General features: G+C 41.4%; 1 long non-coding RNA gene across 1 annotated transcript in view; it reads left to right on the top strand.

Annotated features, from left to right (window-relative positions):
- Positions 1-1,732: 1,732 nt before the first annotated feature.
- The window catches only part of LOC103399905 (uncharacterized), a 77,197-nt gene continuing 69,102 nt past the window's right edge, over positions 1,733-9,827 (top strand). The window contains exon 1 of the long non-coding RNA XR_003049221.1: positions 1,733-3,458. This is a non-coding gene — a long non-coding RNA (uncharacterized LOC103399905). The remainder of the gene's footprint in view (positions 3,459-9,827) is intronic.

Genomic DNA, 9,827 nt, shown 5'->3' with positions numbered 1-9,827 from the left:
CTATTTTGTCTTATCTCTGCGTTCCACAGCCCAGTAATGGTCTACGTAAGTTCACCACTAGGTTTGGTCGCAAAGAATCAGATACGGTTTTGTTGACCTTTGTATGTGCGTGTCTGTATTAGTGCGTGTGCAGATTGTTAATGGTACTCCTGTCTCCGGGGGAAGCCCTGAACCCGTTGTTCACAAACTCCCTTATATGGTTATGTAAACACAGCACTTTTGAAACTCCTGTGGAGCGTGCAGACAAAACTGAATGAACACAGGAAGACCCGTTCTGGCAGGAAGTGGCAGCTGCTGCCATGGTAACAAACTGAAACTCAAAAGCAGCAAGGGTGAAAGACTCGACTTTCTCACCGTTTTGACGTCATTTCTGGTACGCTACAACTGAAAGGAAGTTACCCACAAAGGGGAAAGTAAATAAATACAAGAAAGAAAGGGATTTCAGCAGAGAGAGAAAAAAAACTAAACGAGTAATCAGTCAGTCTGATAAAGTCCCTGCTTCTTCAACAGCATTAAAGACAATGTTTAAAAATCAACACCAAACATTTACAGTAAAAACTAGCATGGATCTAGGAAAACATGAAAATGTTTTTGGAGGCAGCCCTTTATGTTTTTTTAACACTAACTGTGATTTGCATGACCATGACATTGTTGTTTTTAAAATAAATAACATTTTTCATTGCCTCATTTTCCAAAAAAACACAGAGCTGCAAAAAATAATAATACGTTTTTTTAATCAAATATTTTCAATTAAATAGGATAAATGTATTGTCAATAAAATAAATACAAGTTATCATTACATTTTAATCCACAAACTGGAGCAATTTTATGCAAAATTAATATAAAATGCAAGAAAACAATTAAGTTTTTGTTGTTTGGAAGGAACAACTTATTTCACATCCCTGCAGGAGATTCATGCCAATAAAACAGAGGTTGTCCTCTTTTTTCTTTAATCCTTAGCTGCACATGTGAAGCTTTGGCACTATGTTGGCGTTTTACATTATTTTGTATTAGCTGCAATGCCTGTTATGCATGTGTTAGTGACAAGATAGTTGGATCTCTGTATGAAAGAGAATTGATTTCACTGGTGTTTAAACTAATAGTGGACAGTTGTAGGAGGTTTCAGTTTGTTGACGTTCCTATCCATAATTTTGCTTAGCCAACATACACACTTGTCTGAACAGATTTGGTCTCAGACCCCACTCTCCTTCTTTTTCCTACAGCACTTTGAAAAGCAAGGGACAGGTGGTGGTGAAGTGACCCCCCTCAGAAATGTGCTTCAACTCATTACCCCTCTGTCTACACACACACACACACACTGAGCACTTTGAATGGACAGAAGGCATCTCTTAGCCCCCTATGCTAACAATTACAGTATACGCCTAATGGTAATCCAACTGTAATCTGATTTTGATTGTAATCCTAATTCCAAACTAAACCTTGAACACCCAAATGTCCTCTCAGTATATCCAATCAAAGATATATTTTGTATACATGTATACAAATTATAGATAGATAGAACTATTAATCCCATGGGGAAATTATTTTATATGTACAGATTTACAGTGTTGTATTGTCGTAAAGTGTTTTATAATAATAGCATTATTTTAAAAATAGCCTTTTTCTAGTGAGTAGTTATAGGACAAGTAGTAATACTTTTTTAGTAGTAGTAGTACTAGTGGTAGCAGAAGAGGTAGTAGTGGTAATAATGTTGTTATTGTTTTTATTGATAATAATAAAATGATAGTAATAATTTGTACTAATTAAACCTTTTTTAAGTTTTATCATTCTGATTTTCGTCTCAGTTTGAACGATAACTCTTGAGAATACCACCATGTCACTTCCTTTACTCTATTAATGATGTCATGTATCTGCCTTGAGTGACACATCAGCAGCCACGCAATAGATACCCCTGAGTGTGATCCAATTGTCCATGGTGGGATCAGTGGATCATGCAGGACCCTCCTGCTATGCTGCCCTCCCTCCTACTTCCCCCTGAGCAACAGTATGGGGGCCTGTGGTACAACAGGGGCAGGCTGGGGGAAGGGGGTAAGGGGAGGAAGGGGAGATCAATAGGGATTTAGTGTGTTTTATTGTGTGTGTGTGTGTGTGTCTGGTGTCTGTTTCCCGTTCCTGTTGTGTGTGTATGTGTCTATTAAAGTGGTGTGGCAGCGGTGGAAGGGAGAGCAAAGTCTTTTAGTTCAATGCTGTGGTTGTGACTGATAGGGCAGTGGGCCCCTGTGTGTGTGGGGCCCCCGGGGACCGTCTTTGTATTGGCAGACTCTGTAGAGAGGCTTTCTGTTCCCCCATCGATCCCAACATGTCAATTAGACAGACTCAAATAAATGTGCCCTCCACATCAACGGGTCGCCCGTATGCAGAGGCTCCCATGTAAATGACACCCTCACATTAGACCCCGTGTCATCGGAGCCGAGCCAATACCGAAAGGTTCTCTGGGTTAGAATTGACCCAGAGGTTTTCCTCTGCACAGATTGTTTTACGTGTTGACCCTGAACACATGTAGCTAAATCTTCTCTGAAAAAAAAAAACACCAACTCCAACAACTGCAGACTGTTTCAACAATGTGTATAATGATGTTGTATGAGGAGAGTTGTTGAAGGACACAATGTGCAAAAGCTTTGCTGTAAAACAGGAACATTATTAGATTAGAATTTCAAGCTCAGTTAGCTAAGCTAAACAGCTTAGCGGCTAAACAGATCCTCCCATTCCTGGCAATGGATTATTAAGAGCAAAGGTTTGTCATATCACACCTGAATGATCAATATGTCTCCAAGGCCTGCAGGTCAGTTTGTATGGCTCAGCACAAAGACTAACAGTGATCTAATCCTTCTGACAACACTGACTGTTGAAACAACAAACAGAGTATTACATGAAGCGTGAGGCCTTTTTTTTCTGCAAAGAAATTCCAACAAATTACATTGATGGTGAATGTTATTTAACCCCTTGTACCTCATTCTTTTCTTTTTTAAATTTTTTTTAAATGACAAAATCCCACTTAAATGATGCGAACAGACAAAAATCTAATAGTATTTAGCATAGAAATGCCAAACCACAACAAAACCAATTTAGGGTTGAGTTTTTGAAAGATTATTTCTAGAGCATCATCTAGACAAGAGCGCCTCCATTCAGCAACTTAACAATTAGCCTTTTTATGCTAGTATTTTGGGGACTTCAGGTTTTACTACGTTAGTTTTAAATATTTAACATTAGTCCACCTTTCTCATTAAAGAAAACAACGATCAACTAGAAACCAAAAAGCTTGTTGACTGAAGGGTTTGCTTCACAATGTAAATGTTCTCCCTATTTTAGACCCTGACGATGGACACAGACCCAGGGTCACAAATGGACTTCTGAAGAACCTGGATGAGACCATAAAATTGACTGTGTCCAAACAAGCCCGCCATTAAAGAGACAGATTGGAGAAACGGCTCTTGAAGGTAATGACAAGGAGAAGTAAGTGACCCCCTAACAGAATGTGATAAACCGTACTACCTCTGTCTGTTCCCCTCACCCTGTCTCCCCCCTCCTGCTCCGAACCAACTCCTCTCCATCACACTCCACACCCACCACCTTGGGTGCCACCTTCTTTTGGCTACAGCACCCTTCATCCACCTTCTTCTCCCCACCCCTGAACAGTGATCAGTGGGATTTACTGTGTGGTGGTCCGCAGTCTTCAGCCGGTCACACACGCCCCCTGGATCGATCCAGGTCGAATTCAATTTGTACGATATTATGTATTGATCGGTGTGCTGTGTCCTGCCCCCCCCCGACACCCTCTGTGAAGCCCCAGCAGGTGCTCATTGACCCAAACGCACAATTCCTTGGCTCATCATCATTATACAAGTGTGGCAGCCTGAGCTGTACGATTAAGGTCGGTGGCCTTGGGCACATCAAGGTGACCCTCCATTAAATCTACAGCCCAGGTCCACACTGTGCGTCCACTTTGGACACCGTAAAAAAAGTCATGTACTACTACTACTGTGATAAAATACAACTGGATGTGTGCTGGGGGACTAGCTGTAGATTTATTTTCAGAAAAACTAAATGTTGATTATCGGCAGAGTTGGACTGAAAGAGATTCTCTTTGAGTGGCAAAGGAGTTGCTTTTCTCAAGAAAGGTTTGATTTAATGCATTTTAGTGAAAGACAATCAGGTCTCTGCTGGTGATATTTCACTAATGTCTGCTTGGTGACTGAAACCTTTTGTAAATTAAAAAGACATTACAATAGCAGCAGCTGCCCTGTACCACCTCCCAAAAACACTGCTGTGCAATGTCCACATTTATTTTTGTAGAAATAGATTTATTGGTAAGAATGCCACCCTGACTCACCGCATCCTTTGTCTGTGTATTATATTTGCCTGTTTTTAAGAGGCAGACGTGTCCAAATGCAGTTTTTAAATCACAAGTTGTTGCACGTCCCTTATGATGAAGTGTTAGGGCCACAGTCAGAGTAAAACAATGAATAAAATCACAAGAAAAGGCATAAAGGCTACAAGACAATAGTAGTCATAAAATAAAGTCATATGTTTACAAGAGTAAAATCTTGAGGTCAGAGTATAAAGTTGTAATATGAGGAGAAAATAAAGTTTATGAGACTAAAGTCATAAGTTTACAAGAAAAAAGTCCAGGTTTATTACATTAAGTCGTAATATAAGTATAAACCTAAAAAAAAAAAAAAAAACTTTCTTTTTACGTTAGTGATGTTATATAGAAACAAGAATCAATGGTTAAATCCAAGCTGATTAAATCACTGGAAAAAAAATTCTGAAAAATTGTATGACTTTAGTACAAAATCCAAAACAAAACCAAATTTCATAAGACAACAAATCACTTCCTCGCAGTGTTTTTTAAAAAAAATCCAAGCTGAGTTTCAAAATCCAACACAGGTCAACAGAGAAAAACCAGGGCCAAGACAGTATCGAACGTCTGACGAAACAGCACCAGAGTGACACAAACGGATGAGCTCAGCTTTTATAGATAAGAAAAATAAGGTCACTCACTAACAGGGGAGAAAGCGCAACGCCAAGGTGAGCAATGGCTATGACATTTTACAAACTAGGCTAATTCCCCAGAAAATTTCAAAAGGGCATGTTGAAAATAATTGCATCACCGTGGTCATCATGTTGAAAGCATGAGTCACATTTTTTGCCTTTTTTTAAAATCTGTATTTTTCTGCCACGAAATGGTCTCGTCATAATCTGTTACAACAACCAAATGGCTAAATTACCAAAAAAAGAAATCTACACTGAATTAGAATCAGGTGGCAAAATTAGAAAAGCAGAAATCTTATTAGAAGAAATACAATTCCAACTCTTATCTCTGGGAGACATTCACAGACATCCTTTGTCTGAAATGGAAGACACGTGGGACCACATGATTGCACATGTGTCCTCAGTTGGTAGCGATGCCTCCATGGACGCAGTGAAAAACAGAGAGCGGTTACAGACAAAGACGGCCTCAGTCTCTGTGGGCTAAATGTAGGCCTGGCACTGTGGAGTTTCCTCGGCAGCATGTGGGATTCCCTCTGTTTACCCCACCACTTCCTGTCCCAGCAAGGAAGCATGAAACACTCTCCAACTTCTGTGGCAGGAAACTTGAGCCTTCTCTGCTTCGTGACTCATTGTGACCCACAGCCAAAACCCTCGTCATATGAATCTCTCAGAAAAGTCCATAGGGACAATTACAGAATTGAATGCTTAAAGAAATATAAATATGTCTGCATTTACCACCAGTGGTTCACAGCCTTCTTTATGTTGTTTTTTTGTGACCCCATTTTGACATCAAATATTTCTGGCGACCACAGAGACGTTAGTTTGTTCTAGAACAGTGGTTCTTAACCTGGGGTTCGATTGAACTTCAGGGGTTCGGCGGAGGACAAGACACACACCCGACTCATATGATCCGAGATGACACGCCCCCTCTTGGCCATCACCGAAGGGTTCGGTGAATGCGCATATTAAACTAGTGGGGTTCAGTACCTCCACCAAGGTTAAGAACCAGTGCTGTAGAATGAGCTTTTGGTCATGTTTGTTATACCACGTTGCAAATGCAGAGTAGCAAGAAAAGAGCACAGAGTGTGTGCGGTTTTTAATGTTATATTTTTATTATTTTTTAAACAATAACTAGACATTTCAAATGACCCCATTTGAAGTCCAGGCAACCCCACATGAGGCCAAGACCCCAAGGTTGAAAAACACCACCTTTTTTTTTTTTAGATTAAACAAATTTAAGGTTTTTTTTGTTTGTTTGTTTTTTTGAGAAGCAGGTTTGTAGGTCTCGCCAGAATAATTCTCGGTTGATGAGCATAGCATTGTTGCTTCCTGTGTTGTTCCTGTATGTGCAGAACTTTTTCTCTGACATGTAGGCAGAAACTGGAACCATGGGGTTTGACGAAGGTCTCGTCTATCTGCTGAGCTACAGCACCAGTCCACTTTAATTAGTCCACCAATGTTAGTTATTACCGTTTTTGACTTCTATTACATTAGATCAAGTGACAGTTCAAGACAAAATGGGTCCTAACAGGACAACCAGGACACCACAGAAACAATGGAAGGCAGAAAATGTAATATAGTATGAAGTAGAGGCTGAAAGAAATCACAGACACCAATATGAAACAGTAGTATGAAAATAATCCAAATCACATTTGGTCTCATTTCTCCTGAGGGATTCAATCTCTTTAGATGTGGCTAAAAATACCAGTCAAATTTAAAGTAGTACCAACCATCAGAAACAAAACAGAAACCTAAAGTGATTATTCAGTTGGAACATCTGTGTGGACTGCAAATAACATTATCAATAGTGAAAAAAACAAACACCTCTCTAAGTCACCAACGTCATTAGTATTTGTCTCTGGGCAACAATGTTCCATATTCCAGTTCACTCTGTTATTTTTCCACCTTTGCCTTTCACAGCGCTGTACTACTAGCCAAGGCCAAAGGGCAATGGATCTGAAGGTGGATTATGATATGAGAAAACAAACACTTTTATCTTAGAGCAGGGGTCATTTACTACTGGACAGACACCACTCAAATAACATGACATAGAAATACTGTCTTTGTCTAACGGAATGTAAATGTGGTCAGAAATGGTTGAGATCACTGATAGTTGTTTTAGTTTCAGGTGTTGTTTTATGCAGTTGTTTTAAAAGTGGTCCGCTGGGCCGGATTGGGCCGGATTTGGCCAGTAGGCTGCCAGTTGATGATCACTGCCGATGCATCAGGGTTTATTTCTGTTTTTCCGCTCTCTGTGCCTGAAATCCAGTAAAAAAACAGCTAAGCAAAATCCTTGAACTAGCGTGTCACACAGTATAAGCACGGACCGAACGATGAGTGACTGTTGTTTTTCTTAGTGCTGACTCTCTTGCAAGTGCACTTCCTTCCTTTCTTCCTCCCTTCACTTCTCAATTGTCTATGTTGTCATGGGCCGACATGCAGAGACACGGTTGGCTGTGAGGCTGGACTACATCAAACACGACACCAGACACTCCAGCTGGAAGACAGACAGGAACTGTGAAGCTCTGCTCAACTTTGTCACTGTCTGTTCCCTAAGAAAGAAAGAAAAGAAAGAAGGTAGTTGTCCCGCGAAGACAGGCGAAGACGAGCTGCATACATCGGCAGTGGGGATGTCAGGCAGGTGGGAAGTGATGAAAAACAACGCTCCGTCTGCTTTTTGTCAGCATGTTCTATTCTGAACCGATAGTTCAAGGATTGAGAGAATAGAGATAGTGGCGTTTACGTTGAGGGTTAACAGAATCGTCGTTTATCTGGAAGTCCTTCTTCTTTCACCAAAACATAATATAAAGATGAGTTACATTTAAATAATTAACAAAACCAGGTTCATACAGTTTTTTCGCCCCTGCAGACTTGACAATTTGATGATTTAATGACCACTGATTTAAAGGACACGGGAGATAAGGAGTGTTGCGGTGTGTGTTGTAGTGTCTGCGTAATTAATTTTTGGCTAAATAGAATATTGAAGAAAGGGTTGATGGGAAAAAAACATTGCAGGACAATCAGCTCTGTGCTCGGCTGGATGAGATCAGCCTTCTGATGTCTGTCGCTCGACACAAATTGTCTCAGGCAGTCTGGGAATTATTGATCTTTCCGATTGATCCGCAGCTTTGTCCATCTGTCTGATCCAGGCCGTAATGTCACAACGTACGGACGAAGAAGCGCTGGAGAGAGTACGGAGGCAAAGCAAAAAAAAAAAAAAGATGAAACGGATAAGAGCGTAGATACGAGTGTACGCTGGGAACAGCAGAGGCCGACTGGGAGTTGGGGGAAGGGGGCTTTTCTAGTAAGTCTAGTCTGGACAGCTGGTGTTGATAAGTAATCTGCTCATTGTCGGAGCATTCTGTAGAACATGAAACCCAGCAACTCGATAGCATGAATTAATAAATGAACAATTTCTTCCACGACGGGGGCCTCTGGGGGCCCGCTGTTCCCTGGTTTTCAGACTGACACAGCACACACTCAGAGAGGATCACAGCCGTGTTTGTTCCCTCAAGTGATAACTTCACAGAGCACGGACTGACTGAGAAGTAGTCGATCAAACGACGACACCGGGAGCTGATGTCTTTACTCATACAGCATGGGAGTCAGAGTCAGCTGTGGAGAACATCTGGGACAGAAATGACTTCTCTGTTTCAGTTTCTCTCCTCAGGTATTTAGATGTAGGCATAATGAGCGGCGTGGGTGGTGAACAAGAAACACCTGCACCGACTGACCAGCAGGGTGGGCGGGTTAATGAAGAAAAAAAAGAGACAAACGAAAGTTTCGAAAACATTATCGGTGAGGTGGCAGGAAAGAAGGAAGCCAGGAGTAATCAGAGGGTAATTTTGATTCTTCCACTCAGTGTTTGGGTTTTACTTCTAATCCGCTGTGAAACCATTTTTCAAACACACGCTTTGTGTAGGTTTAATACCCGTTGCGGTAGTAAAGGCCTCATTAATGTCCTGTTTAGTTTTGGGATTATGTGTCTGTTGAGATCCATTCAGCTCTAAGCATGTGTGTGAATACACAAACACTGAAAGAATAACTTTTATCTGGCCTTTTTTCATGCAACACGGGCTGTAACAAAATGTACTCAGCACCTTCCTAGAGCCTGTATTCTTATATAACAGGGGTTCTCAACACCTAGTCCGGGGACCAGTGCCAGTACGTACCCCAGTTGTTCGCATTTATAGTGGTGGGCTTTCTATGTTGATCTTGGTTAAATTTCTAGTTTATTGGCGTTTGGGTTAGAAGTGAGTCACGTTCTGCTTCTTTGATTTGAATTGAATGCTCCTACAATATAGCTGAACAAAAGTCTCTTTGACCGGACCAGGAGGTGAACATTCCAGTCACTCCAAAGGACTGGAACACAGACAAAAAAAATACCTTGCTCTCTTCTCTCGCAGTCATTCTTCAGCTGGGATAGACATTCACTGTTCCTTTAAATACATACTGTTCACTTGTTCTCACCTCCTGGAAACAACACCGGAGGAGTGGCAGTTGACAGCTGCAACTGATGAAATTGATGACGAAAGGTGGAAAAAAAGGAGAACGAAACATCGTGGGTGCTGAGTGAGACTACGTCAGAGGGTTGATGTACGGCAGGGCAGATGCAGCAAGGGGGGAGGTGGGGGGAGGTAAGATGGTAGTCTGGACACACAGAGGAAAACATAAGGGTTAGGAACAGGCATGTGAGCTATGTGATGATTATCAGAAAATACAGGAGCCGTCTGTTCCCTACCCTGCCCAGGCTCCGAGGCACAGGGCTGGGTCCCTGAGCAGGTGTGCCGGTTAGGGGGATGGAGGGAAAAAAA

The sequence above is a fragment of the Cynoglossus semilaevis genome, chromosome 2, assembly GCF_000523025.1.
Source record: "Cynoglossus semilaevis isolate Cse_v1.0 chromosome 2, Cse_v1.0, whole genome shotgun sequence".
Lineage (NCBI taxonomy): Eukaryota > Metazoa > Chordata > Actinopteri > Pleuronectiformes > Cynoglossidae > Cynoglossus > Cynoglossus semilaevis.
This window is presented reverse-complemented; position numbering and strand designations above follow the sequence as displayed.